The sequence below is a fragment of the Protopterus annectens genome, chromosome 6.part0 (genome assembly GCF_019279795.1).
Source record: "Protopterus annectens isolate FY-2018-M chromosome 6.part0, PAN1.0, whole genome shotgun sequence".
NCBI classification, from domain to species: Eukaryota; Metazoa; Chordata; order Ceratodontiformes; family Protopteridae; genus Protopterus; species Protopterus annectens.
In genome coordinates this window covers 464,216,873-464,231,303 of record NC_056737.1, presented here as the reverse complement: position 1 = coordinate 464,231,303, position 14,431 = coordinate 464,216,873, and the positions used below count along the sequence as shown (strand labels likewise).

Sequence of the window (14,431 nt, the reverse complement as noted above, 5' to 3'; positions counted from 1 at the left end):
AGAAAGAAAAGACAGACAAGTAAAGGGAAGAATGTGTGGATTGAGGAAGGCTATGCTACCATCTACAACGTTGCTCTTACATATTTATTTTTATGTTAACTGACCATATATTTTTTTATCTGATAAAAGGTCCATCTTTCTTAACCTCTAAGACAAAGTCCATAGGTAATCCTCTTAGGTGCCCAATTTCATAAAAAAACACACCTTAGCCATGATGGCCCTAAAACACCTGGACCTGGAGGTGACATCCAGCTTGTAATATCTCACATGTGAGTGGAATTAAAGAAAAGGGTAGTGGAAGTAGTCACTGTTTTGCTGAATTAAGGTCTTGGGTTTGTGGATAAAGTTCTGCAAAGCCTATCAGAGCAAAAGACAATTTGATTCACTCTGAAAAGGGTATGCTTGATTGCTTTCTTACCTGCCCAGTACAGAGCAAGGGATACAACGAGAGTTTATTGTCCTTCCTTCAAGACACAGTTCTGTCTACACAGAGTCTAAACAATCTGTGGATATTCATAGAAAGAGGAACTCGCCATAGTTACAGCTGCCTGGGGGGTACACTGGCAAGTGGATATCTCGGTTCACCTTACCTTTCATAGCAGCCCTTGGGCATAAAGGACAGGTAAATACAAAGAGTCACCTTCCCCCTTTTGGAAGATCAGACATGGATGCCTGACTGAAACAGCCTGCAGCTTGGAAATTCCCTTGCACAAGCAATGGTTATTAACAAAAGAGTTTTTTGGGGATGGGAATTTTAAGTCAGCCAAGGCTGTGGGTTCAAAGAGAGAGAGAGAGAGAGAGACGGAGGATGGGCAGTCTCTCTACCATAAGGTAAACAGCCTCTAGTGAATCTCTCTCTCTCTCTCTATATATAAATCCAAAAATGCCAAGTGGCAGGCTACAAAAACAATTCTCATATTATGCCCTCTGAGATGATGGAGGCAACCATATCTGAAAAGTCACGAGACCTATGCAAACAAGTCTGCTGACATTTCCCAGAAGGGTGAGACATGGGGTCTGCAACTTCTGAGACAAAGAAGGCTGCCTTTTCCAAATGGAAGCAATAAAAAATGTCTCTGACCCTATGCATTCTGTCTTTCTGGATGAATCTAATCAATACATGAAACACTGAGAAAGTACAAAGGGCCATTTGTCCTCAGTTGAGTTACAGCACCTCTTACTGGTCCTCTATAAGAAAGACATTATGGGAAAACACAAACGTTGGACACTGGCTGCTGGTGGAAAAAGCAAAGAGCACACAACAGGAAACCCTGCTAGACACAACTACAACTTGCACGGCATAAGGAGGCAGCAGGTCAATCAATCAACTAGTCAGTTGGCCTCTTTAGGACGTTGCATCGCTACTAAGAAGTGTTCAAATGAATAATCAGCATGGTTTGTGGCATAAGGAATAAGAATGGGTTTCCCCTTGGGTTACTTCTTGCTTTCTGAACCATCAAAAGCCTGACATAGTAACAGACTTGAAGGACAAGACTCCTTTGAGAACAGAGTCCAGGAAGGCTGTCAGAGCCAAAACAACCAGGCAAATCTTCCCAACACTGAAGTGCATGCAGAACTCCTGAGATGCCCAAGGTCCCTGGAAAGCCTGCTCACTCTAATGCCAAAGAGAATTCAAACTATCTGGTGTAAAAAAAAAAAAAAAAAAAATACTAATGAAAACAATTCTACCAACTTCAGACTACACTTTTCCTTCACATGAAAAATTCAGCCAAGCAGTTTCATTTAATTCAGACTGCTTCAAAATGGAGTTACTGTGTATGAAACACAATTTGACTAGATTAATACCTAAACCACAGGATCCAATTCACCAAATAAAAGGCATTGCCACCTCAATAGTGACAATCATCTACAGCCATGGTTCACACCACGAGGTGGCTAACCCTGACACAGCAGTTCTTCAATACCACACACTCAAACACACCTATGGCCAATTTAAAGAGTCCAATCCACCTCTGTCAACACATATAAACATGCTGACATGTGAGCAAAAATACATAAAAAATAACTTTATATTTATACATGGCACAAGTTAACCATGTTTTCCTTTTAAAATAAATTTAATATTACTAGCTTCATTAAGCAATAGATACTTATTAGCACATAATCTAGCTGCAGTTTTACTTCTGAAATTTCCAAATAGTTCTCCAGGTTACCACCCCTTAATTCTTATCAACATTTTCAACTATACAACTTAAAAACTTGTTGAAAGAACCACACAAAACAAAACGTTTACTCAATGCACTATTTACATCTTTTATCTTAACAACGTATGCATGTCTTTTAATATAAATTAAAAAGTTTTCCTTTTGTCTTACCTATATAAAAACACTAGCAAGAAGTGCACATAGCACAATGCACCACCATGCTGGTGAGACAAACCTGCCTTGTACAGGTGTTGTTATATTACGGTGTGAAGAACTCACCACAGGAGGCTAATAAATAATCTTACACCACTGAGCGAAACTACAATTAATCATGCTTGAGATTATTATAATCTCTAAAATTCTCCAAATGATCTTTGAAACTTTGCCCTCTCTTACCAAAAAAAAAAAGTTTGATGCCATAGTTTTTAGCTAAAACAGACTTCCAATTCTGATGCTCAAGCTGTATTCCAAAGAAAATGCTAGTGTGTAATTAAAATCATATCTGCTATCGTCCAAAGAAGTACATCACAGGGGGGGGGGGGTCTTATCAAATAAAAAAAATAAGCTTCCACTTCTCTAATCTCTCCTCTAGAGTTACAGATGTAAAGTAAGAAGTAAATTCTGTGAAACAATTATCCATCTCTCTCTTAATGTATGTGTGCACACATACATACACACACACGCACACACAAACATGTGGATCCCTATCAGTTGATTTGAGTTCTCAGAAACTCAAAATTCATATGGTCGAGCCATATGATCGAATTTTTGAAAACGCAAAGTTTTTGAATGCAGATCGTGGTATCGTGAGTATCAGGAAATTTTATGATCTCCGAGTTGGTATATACAATTTGGAGGGGGTGCAGAAGGGCTTGACCCCCTGCATAAACATAAAAAGGAGATTTCTGAGGGTTTTTTTTTTTTTGTTGATATTAGAGCTTTCGGAAACTCAAGTCATATGGTCTCATTTGTATGAATTTGAAGTTTTTGAAAACTCGACAATCAATTAACACACACACACACACACACACACACACACACACACACACACACACACACACACGTATATATGTATCTATATGTATACTTGGTCCCTATCAGAAGCTCAAGTTTTCAGAATCTCGAAATTCATACTGTTGAGACGATATTATAGAGTTTCCGAAAACTTGAAGATTTGGAGTGGAAAATGTGGTATAATGTGGACTATGCCAGCTCCCTTTTCCCCACTGTAATGTGATCTCGGATTTATGCAGGTGGTGTTGGGGGGTGCAAGGGGATATGCCCCCTTGCAAAAACATAGAAAAAAATGTAGATTTTTGTTTTTTTGAAATTCAAGTTTTTACACACGAGCATATCATTATGACAATATGATTTTTGAGCTTCTGACACAGACTCACATATTTATATATATATATATATATATATATATACATACATACACACACACACACACACACACACACACACACACACACACACACACACACACACACACACACACCTACTTGACTTCATCGAAATTACATTTATTCAAAATTTAACACATCAAGACCATACAATTGAAAGGTTACTATAACAAAAGCTTACACTAATGAAAATCAATACATTACATTGAACTCCAGATGTGAAACACCACTTCTGATACCCTGGGCAACAACAGCTGCAGTGTTAACCCTTTTCCTCACTGCAGTGCAATCTCAGAGCTGGTAAATTTAATTTGAAGGGAGTGTGGGAACAAAGCCCCCCCACACAAGGGGTGCAGGGGGGCTTGCAATCTTGCAAAAACATAAAAGTAAGTTTTTGTGTTTAAAGTTTATTTAAATGGGGAGTTTGTTGTACTTATGTTAATTATAGTGTATTGCATGGGAAGTTAACAGAAACACACTTAGCACTTTTTAGTTCGTGATTCATTTTGGAGAATAAAAAAACTGTTGTTTTACTTATGTTTATAAAACTGTACAGGGTATCTGTTGTTGATGTTTCAGTGTTTTGATTTTCGATGCTTTGAACTTTCGTTACAGTAGGTTTTCGGCAGATTTGTCTCAACGTTTTAAATATATATATATATATATATATATATATATATATAAAAAACACACACATACATTTACATACATATATCTGACAATCCAAAATAGCAGATACTGCAAACCAAAGTCAGAAGGTAGCATTAAAACTTTTAATGTGTTAGCGCTTTCACGGCAAATCAAGCTGCTTCATCAGACACAAAGTACTAACAGAGCTACATTTTTAAAAAAGAAACAGCCAATAAAAGTGCCGTCTCAATCATAAAATGAATGCATGTACTTAAGCATTTAAAGCTACAACATATAAAAAAGAAAACGAAAAATATACCTGACATAAAATACATATGAAAAATACATATATTACTTGTTTAAATTCATTATACTTATAAAACAAGTTTTTACTTACAAAAAATATTGGGGTGGTGGTGCTGCGGTAGCATTGTCGCCTCACAGTAAGAAGTTGTCCTGTTCGATTCTCACCTAGAGCGTCTTGTGTGTGGAGACATGCGTGAATGGGCGTACCTTCGTTGAAGGTTGTGCATCAGAGCTGGCAACTCGGCATGTAAAAATCTACTGCCAATCATTAGCAGACCGGAGTTCCGCTGTGGCGACCCCTAACCGGGAAAAGCCGAAAGACATACATTTACTTACAAAAATGATAAAAATATATGTACTGAATGTGTGCGCTAACAAAATAGCACATATACCTATCTATATTAATATTTATACATACATATAATAAAATAACTCACTTATCTAAAAGTTCTATTCTTTAACACTAGTTTATGTATAAATATGAATATATACAGATAGGTGTATATTTTTTATTTTTTTATGCTACCTTCTGACTTTGGTTTGCAGTATCTGCTATTTTGGATTGTCATTTTTGCCACTGGTTCAGTTTATTTTCAGAAGCTGCACATATATATATATATATATATATATACATACATATATATATATATATATATATATATATATATATATATTTATATATATGTGTGTGTGTGTGTGTGTGATATATATATATATATATATATATATATCTGTGTATACATACATATATAAAATGTGTACCTGTATGCAAGTAATTTATATACACAATATAATTTTACACACACACACACACACACACACATATATATATATATATATATATAAATATCGATATATACACATATATATGTATATGTGTGTGTGTGTAAATATATATATAAATGTGAGTGATTAATGTGTGCAGGTATACAAGTAGTTTGCATTCACTTTGTCAAACTTTTTCATCAAACAACACAAAAGTCAACTTGTGTTACCAAAAATCAGCTTATTACACATGCCAGCTTTAATTTCTGTGTGAGATCACAGTGCAGTAAGGATAACGCAATTTACCCTTTCCCCAGTCTTGTATCTGGTAAACATAATTAGCTAGAGGTGCAGATTGCCCCCTGCAAAGACATGAAAAGTTTAGGTTAGATTTTTTTATAGGCTGCTTTAAAAGCATTTGTTTTTAATGAGTTGCAGTTCAATAGGTTGCTTTTTTCAGTAAATCAGCATACACTTATACGTGTGTGTGTGTGTGTGTGTGTGTGTGTGTGTGTGTGTGTGTGTGTGTGTGTGTGTGTGTGTGTCTATATCTCTCTCAAGACAGATTCACACACAAATACATGTATGTATAAAATGTACAGAGTATGTGTGAATTGATAACCACAGACAGACACACACACACACAAACACACACACACACACACACACACACACGCACACACACCACATTTTAGAAAAAAAATAATGCAAGTAACTATAGACAGCTAAAAGATACAGTTAGTAGGGCTGGTCCCAAGAGTTAGTAATGAACAGACTGTGGATTCTCACCATTGTAAGAAATTCTTATCAGACTACTTGAAGCAACAGTTGTAACTTACAGCTCCACCAGTTCTAACCAGTCTTCCTTACTTTGGGATAAAAACTTAAGGCCTTGCAAAAACAAGTGTCTATCAGAGTTGGATAGTGTTCAAATGGGCCCACAGGCAGGGGAACAGACCACCCACCCCAGCCATTCTGGTGTCCCATTGCTCAGCTTTCTCTCCCTAGTCACCATAAACACTGCTAAAAACTCTCAGTCAGCATTCTATTTTCTTCTTTACTTTTGAAATAAATACAGAGATATGGTTTTAATTTTAAAGTTTTAATTTAAATATCCTTTGTTGTTAACCAGGTTAGTCCTATTAGGATAGTAACATCTTTTCAGGGGAGACCCCTGGTGGTATTTATACTATTAGGGGAAATTTGGTGAGGGCACTGGGGAACTTCCCCGTACTACTTCTGATAGCTCAGGTGGATATTAAAGGTCTCACAGCACCTACCATTATCACAAACAGATGGCACCTCAGTTTATCATCTCATTCAGATGACGCATTCAGAAGTATGACTGCTTTAAGTTACAGGAGGTAAATAAGCAAATATCTTGCATTTTTGTTTACATTTATAGTCTCATTTGACAATCATGTGACTATCCTAAGGAAAAATGTTCTTCATCATTTAGAACTCTTACTTAAATCTACTTCCTTAATTGACAAACATAGCCTAATACTTCTTTACAAAACTCATATTTGTCACATTCTGGAATTAAGTAACACCTTTTAGATATACGCTAAGACACAGTTACTTAACACAGAAAATGTTCAAAGGAAAGTACAGTTTTGTACCTACCATAAATGTAGATGTTCGAGTGCTAATACAGCTGCAGTAATCACAGATGGGTTCTCTGCCGTAAGGCGGGTCCTCGGTCGGCCGAATTCCAAAGTCTAGGTCCGGCGTCGGTTGGTGTCGCTTTCTCTCCTGACGTCAGTGAGGCCAGAGTATATAAGACACAGCCGACACCATGTTCTTCAGTCTTTCTTGCCCCAGATGTCAGGTGCCCCCAGAAGGAAGGCAATACATAAATTATATATATATATATATATATATATATATATATATATATATATACAAGCAATGCAATATAATCCAAAATCAGTAGTTGCAAGCAAATAAACCATAGAAGGATAACCCAGTCAGGTTGTATGAAGAGGGGGTTAGGCCCTATGCCTTTACCAAGTGGGAAGGCGGAGGGTACCTGTACTGCAGCTGTATTAGCACTCGAACATCTACATTTATGGTAGGTACAAAACTGTACTATGTTCAACGTGCATACAGCTGCAGTAATCACAGACGGGTAGAGTCCCAAAGCTACACACAGGGTGGTAGGTACTAGGTGGAACTGGGATGAGCCAGAATGCCCTGCAACACAGCAGTGGCAAAGCCTTGCTCTAGTTTTCGAAAATAAAGGCAGGTGGTAGTGTTTTGTGAAGGTATGTACAGAACTCCAAGTGGGTGCCTCCAAAATGTCTTTGGTAGGAACTCCTCTGAGGAAGGCTGTAGAGGTAGCTGTGGCCCTGGTGGAGTGGGATCTGATGCCTGTGGGAACAGATTTCCCATGATATGAATAACAGAACCGTATGCAGTGGCCTATCCACTTTGAAATTGTCTGCTTGGTCACTGGCTTCCCTTGAGCCCCTACAGCATAGGACACAAAAAGTTGTTCTGATTTCCTGAAGGACTTTGTTCTGTCCAAATAAAAACGTAGCTGCCTATGGATGTCTAAAGAGTGTAGCAACCTCTCCCCTTTGTTTTGAGGATTGGGGTAAAAGGTAGGTAAGTGTATGGCTTGGTTTAAAGCTACCCTGGATACCACTTTAGGCATAAATGATGGGTTGAGTGAAGGGAAACCCTGTCCTGATGGAAGATGAGGAAGGGCTGCACCGCCATGAGGGCCTGTAGTTCCGAAACCCTACGAGCTGAAGTGATGGCCAGAAGGAAGGCTGTTTTCCAGGACAAATATTGCAAATCTGTTGATGCAGCTGGTTCAAAAGGAGGCAATGTTAATTTTTCTAGAATGTAATTAAGATCCCAGGCTGGTATTGGTTGTTTCCTTGGTGGTCTTATATTCTTAGCCCCTCTGAGGAACTGTCGTAAGAGTGGGTGAGAAAATAAAGGTGGATCCGTGTTGAATTCTGCAGAAATGGCTGAGGCATGGATTTTTATGGAAGAAAATGAAAGTCCACTGTTCAGTAGCTCAGCTAGATACTGTAATATCTGAGGCAAATTCAGTTTTCTAGGGTCCTGGCCTTTTTTCTCATTCCAAGAGCAGAACCGTTTCCATTTTGCAGTGTAAGCCTCTCTAGTAGATGGCCTTCTGGCCTCCAAAATGACATCCTGCACCTCCTTGGAGAGTAGGGTCTGTTGTGGTGTTAAGGAATTTTCCATGCAGCAAGATTGTTTTCAGCTGACTGTGAAGAGTTTTGTAGCTGTGCTGAGTCAGCAGAAGAGACATTAGAGGTAGGGACCAGGGAGGAGTATGTGTTAGACTCCTCAGGAGCGGATACCAGTGTTGCCTTGGCCAATCTGGAGCAAACAGTATCATCTTCGGTCTGTCTGCTCTTGCTTTCAAGAGCACCTTGGGCAGAAGAGGCAGAGGTGGGACAGCGTAAACTGTCCATGCTGTCCAACTGAATGAAAGGGCGTCCACTCTCCAGGCCTTTGGATGAGATGTCTTTGAACAAAACTTTTCCAATTGATGATTCCTGTGGGAGGCAAAAAGATCTATGTCTGGCCTCCCCCACTCTTGTATTATCTCTGAGGATGCAACTTCCATTCGTGTGGATCTGTCATATTTCTGCTTAGATTGTCTGCCAGCGTGTTTTCCAATCCTGGCAAGTGCTGTGCTTGAAGTTCGATTTGCCATTCCAGAGCCAAGTTCCAAAGAATTATGGCTAGTCTGCACAAGGGGTATGAATGTGTTCCTCCTTGTTTGTTTATGTACCACATTACTGTGGTGTTGTCTGTTCTTATCAGTAATTGTCCTGGATGCAGGAGGTCCTTGAAAGCTGTAATTGCATTTATTACTGCTAGCATTTCTTTTTGCTTGATGTGAAGGTGCTTTTCCTTTTGGGACCATTTGCCCTGAATGCACCTGTCTGTCATGTGTGCCCCCCAGGCGTAATCTGAGGCGTCTGTTGTGATGACTTGGTTTGCTTGAGGCTTGCAGAATGGGAGGCCTGTGTTTGCTTGACATGCTTGGGCCCACCATAGAAATTCCTTTTGCAAACATGGAATTATTGGTATTATTGTTTCCAAACTGTGACTGTGTTGAGACCATAGGTTTTTTAGGTAACATTGAAGTTTCCTCATATGCAGCTTTGCACATGGGATTAAAAGAATGCAAGATGCCATGAAGCCCAGAGCCTGCAGGATTTTCCTTGCAGTAAGCCTGGTAGATTTTGCTAGTATTTTGAAGTACTGAGTTAGCTGCCCCTGTTTTTCTGGCGTAAGATAGGCCATCTGGGTGTTTGTGTCCAAGTTGGCACCCAGGAACGTTATTTTCTGAGATGGTTTTAGCCTGGATTTCTCTTTGTTGATTGTATATCCCAGAGAAGTCAGTAACCGTGTTACATAAGCCAGATGTTCCAGAAGTATGTGCTTGCTGTCCGCTTGGATCAGGCAGTCGTCCAAATAAGGGTAAATTTGTATCCCTTGAAGTCTGCAGTAGGCAATCACTGATGCCAGGCACTTTGTGAATACTCTGGGCGCAGTAGATAAGCCAAAGGGCAATGCAGAGAATTGATAGTGGATTGAACCTGCAAGAAATCTGAGGTATCTTCTGCAACTTTGTCTGATTGGGACATGCAGGTATGCCTCCTTGAGGTCCAATGTTACCAGCCAAAACTCCTTGCCCAGCATGGGAAGAAGCTGCTGTAATGTGAGCATCTTGAATTTTGGTACGAGTAAAAATGTGTTTAGGATGGATAAGTCCAAAATGGGTCTCCAGTTGATTCCTTTCCTTGGTACCAGAAAAAGTCTTGAATAAAACCCTTGACCTTGTTCGTGAGTAGGTACCTCTTGTATAGCTCTCATGCTTATGAGCTTTGAAATTTGTAGTTGTGCCTCTGCCCTTTGATTGTGTGGCAGGTTTGGCATGCCTCTCATTTTTGGAAGAGTGTGGAATTGAAATTTGTAGCCTCTGTTTATAACGCCCAGGATCCATTTGTCTGTTGTGACAATATGCCAATTTCTTGCAAATAATGCTAGCTTTCCTCCCAAAGGTGCTGCCAGCTGAGACCTGCTTGGCATGGAAATGAGGGAGTCATTGGGTTTGTTTCCTGTATTGTTGTGCACTGTCTTCGCCACCTCTTGGTGCTGGAGTTTGCCATTGTCGGCCTCTATATGATCCTTGTGATTGCCCTCTGCCCCTTGTGCATCTGTATCTACCTCTTTGGGGCTTGTCAGTGGCTGGAAAGGACCAGTTTTTTGAAGGCCAATTTCTGCTAAAACGTGGTGGTTGGACCTGTAAAAAGCTTTGACAGTTTGCATAGATTTGGCTTTTTCTTCCATTTTCCGTAATATCTCCTCAGCATTAGTACCAAACAGCACATCCTTTTGTAAAGGAGCATCTAGAAGTTTAGCTTTCACATGATCAGGCAAGCTTTGTTCCCTAAGCCAGGCATGTCTACGAATGACTGATCCTGTAGCAGCCGCTCTACTTGAGGCCTCTAGGGCATCATAGCCACATTATAAGGTGTGTTTACCCACTTGCTCTGCACTATGCATCATATCCTGTAACTCCTTCAAATCTGGTTGTTCAGGTTGAGACATTTTATTCCTTAATTGTGATAACAGGAACTGTTGATATTTAAGCATATGAAACTGACAATTTAAGGCCCTCATGGCTAGGGTGGCCAAGGTATATACCTTTTTTCCCCACCTTTCTAAGGATCTTGACTCTCTTTCGGCAGGAAGTGGATTCTTGGCAGTAGAGGCCTTCAATACCTTGGGGCCTTGAGAAATGGTTTCAGGGTCAGCATTATGGCTTTTGTAGAGAAATTGGTGAGAGTTAGGAACTCTGTAGTACCTATCAGGTTTAACTGGTGCAGAAGGCAGGGAATCCGGGTTAAGGCAAGCCTCCGAATAAACATCATCAAGTATGTCCAAAACAGGAGGTATCGCCAGAGGCCTGTGTTGAGGTAACAAAAGAAATTCCCTAAGTCTTTTCTTGGAATCAGAAAAGTCTTGGCCTTCCCAATGGAAGTGTTCCCTTAAAGTGTGCAAGGTTTCCCCAAAGGAAAAATCCTCAGGAGGAGATACAGAAGGAATGGACTGCTCTGCATCCGAATCTTCAAAAGGGGAGTAAGAGTGTTCCTCTACATCAGAATGTTCTGATAAAATGGAGCCCTGATCAGAAGAGGAAGAATCTTCCTCCACTCTGGGTCTCTTGTCTGGAGGGGGTTGAGAACCCCTGATAAGAGTAATTAAATCCTCAGCCATTTTAAGCATCTGTTTTTTAGGCATGGGGCCTGGGGAAGGGCCCTGTGCAACAGGCCTCTTGGGATGCCTGGCTGCTTTGGATTTAGTAAAGGCCTTAACAGAAAAAGAAGATGAGGGTCTAAAGACACCATGGGTGGAAGTGGACCTGTCCACATTAGGAGGCTCAATATTAGCAATGGCTTCGGTGGTTGTAGTCTGGGAAAGGGCCGAGGTACCTGCGGTCTCGGGTACAGAGGACACCGCCAAGGAGTGTCGGTAGTCAGGGACTGCAAAGGCGTCTCGCTGAGAACCGGACCACGTGTAGTCGGTTTTGGCGTGGTATCGGTGGGGACCGCGGACCTCGCGTGTCGGTCCTTGTCCTTGCGTTTTTTGGACAAAACGGTAGTCGGAGTCTCCGACGACATTTTATAATCAAAGGCTTTACCAAAAAAGTGTTGGGCGAACTCTGCCCGACGCTTAATAGTGCGTTTACTGAAAGTAGCGCAAAAGCGACAGCCAGAGACGTCGTGGTCTGGGCCTAAACAAGGTATGCAAAGGGAATGGAAATCCTTATGTGGTATTTGCTTCCCACAAGAAATACAATTACTAACTTTTTCTGACATCGGTCTGAGGCAAGAAAAGTTTCAACGGGTACTTAGCTTTAATGAAGACTTCGGTTTCCAATTTTTTCGTAATTCAGGAGCTGGCCGACCGGCACTTGCGAACTGCTTCTGCTTCGGGCACCCCGCGGCAAAAAAGACTGAAGAACATGGCGTCGGCTGTGTCTTATATACTCTGGCCTCACTGACGTCAGGAGAGAAAGCGACACCAACCGACGCCGGACCTAAACTTTGGAATTCGGCCGACCGAGGACCCGCCTGACGGCAGAGAACCCATCTGTGATTACTGCAGCTGTATGCACGATGAACATCTTCACCACACACCTACTTCAGTAAGGCATTTGAACTATCATGAACAATGCAAGAATTTAAAACAATTTTCCATGCACTACAAACACTATACATGGGCAAAATTCTACTAGCTTACAGAGGTCATAATTATGATTACAGGTAGTTTTTGACTTGATTCCTACTACAAACCATACAGCTCACATGAAAAATAAAGTTATACATTAGTAAAAAAAAAAAAAAATTAATAAATATCAGAAACAAATTTATCACTAAAACAATAACAGGACAGTGGAATAAAAGTCCTTGCAAGATAGGACTCACTGACACTATGGATTTATTTCAATTAAGAATGGATGCCAGGAATGGGTGATGAAGAATACAACGTGACTTTCAGTTAAACAGTGTTCCTCAAAGGCAACTGAATTTGAGTGCTGTATAACCAACTTATGTTAATTTATAGAATATCTATCTAAATTTATAGAATATCTATCTATCTATATAACATAGATATTTTACAAAACACACACATATATGAGTTTGTAATACATAATCGCTGGAGAGTTTGACCAAAAAACAAAACAATGAACAAAATCATATGTGATTAGCATTAATCAAAAAAAAAAGAAAATGCAAATGTTAACCAATAGGTTACATTTGCAATTACAAGAAAAACAACTATTATGTCTTGGGCTTCTCCCCATATATTTCTAATATGAAGCGGTACCTCTACATTTCCAAAAATTAAATATGTTAACTACAGGGTCGCACAAACACAAAGGAAAAGGAAAAACCCAGGAATTATGTAATGGTCAATATAGTGAACTTCAACTATTACATAATCTGGCAAACTATACCACAGATGAAAAATACTGATTCAGCAATGCATCCAGCAATAACTCATACAGCATACTATATATATATATATATATATATATATATATATATATATATATATATATATATATATATATATATATATATATATATATACATATGTGTGTGTACCTATATGTGTGTGTACATTATATATATATATATATATATATATATATATATGTATATATATATATATACACATATATATATATATATATATATATATATATATATATTTATATACATAATTTATATATATATATATCTAGAGGTTCATAGGTAGGTACTAGGCTATCTGCCTGAAGGCATTTATAAGCCTAGTCAGAATGTGTTGGCTTTCGCCACCCCCCCTTAGATTAATTCCCTGTGCCTCTGTCCAGCAGAGCCACTGAAGTGATCTCTGGGGTAAACTTTCTGTTTCCCATCCACTCAACAAAGTTTCTCTTGAAGAGTGTTAGCGATGAGCTCTGCCTAATGTAGATTGGAATCTTGTTCCAAAGCATGGGAAGTCTCTGGGACAGGAATCTATTCCTCCAGCATGTCCTATTTATTGTTTTGGTGAGGTTTAGATCCCTAGAGCATGTGGCATCAGGGGATATGGTTTTCTTTAGGTGGAGCATGTCCATCAATTCTGGGTTGGACATGGCCTTGTATGTCAGGCAGAGATCACCTCTGAGTGGGCGGTATGCAACAGAGTACAGCTGGAGTTTCTTCAGTCAAGCTGCATAGGGCCATCTGTTTGAGGCCAGTGATCCTCTTGGTGAGGTACTTCTGTGGTATTTCCAGCTGTTGCAGGTGTCTTGTAAGGTACATCCCAAATGGGGCATTGTACTCTATGATGGGTCTGATGAGTGATGAGTAGAGGGGCACAATGACCTCTTTTGATCTGGATGCGAACCCTTTTGTGATTAGGTGGGCCACATAGATGGATTTTCTAACCACTTTGGCAATGTGATTATCAAAGGAGAAATTATTATCTACTTGGGTCTCCAGATCCCTTATTATGTCTTCCGTATTTAGGGGACTACCACCTATGTGGTAGTTTGTGGGTACTTTGTTTTTTCCAAAGGGGATGACTATGCACTTTTTGGCATTTAGCGCGAGGCCATGATTTTGA

At 39.7% G+C, this 14,431-nt stretch overlaps 1 protein-coding gene across 2 annotated transcripts in view; it reads right to left on the bottom strand.

Annotated features, from left to right (window-relative positions):
• VPS18 (VPS18 core subunit of CORVET and HOPS complexes) overlaps positions 1 to 14,431 on the bottom strand; it is a 377,102-nt gene that overhangs the window by 145,958 nt on the left and 216,713 nt on the right. The gene's annotated exons all lie outside the window — the stretch shown is intronic.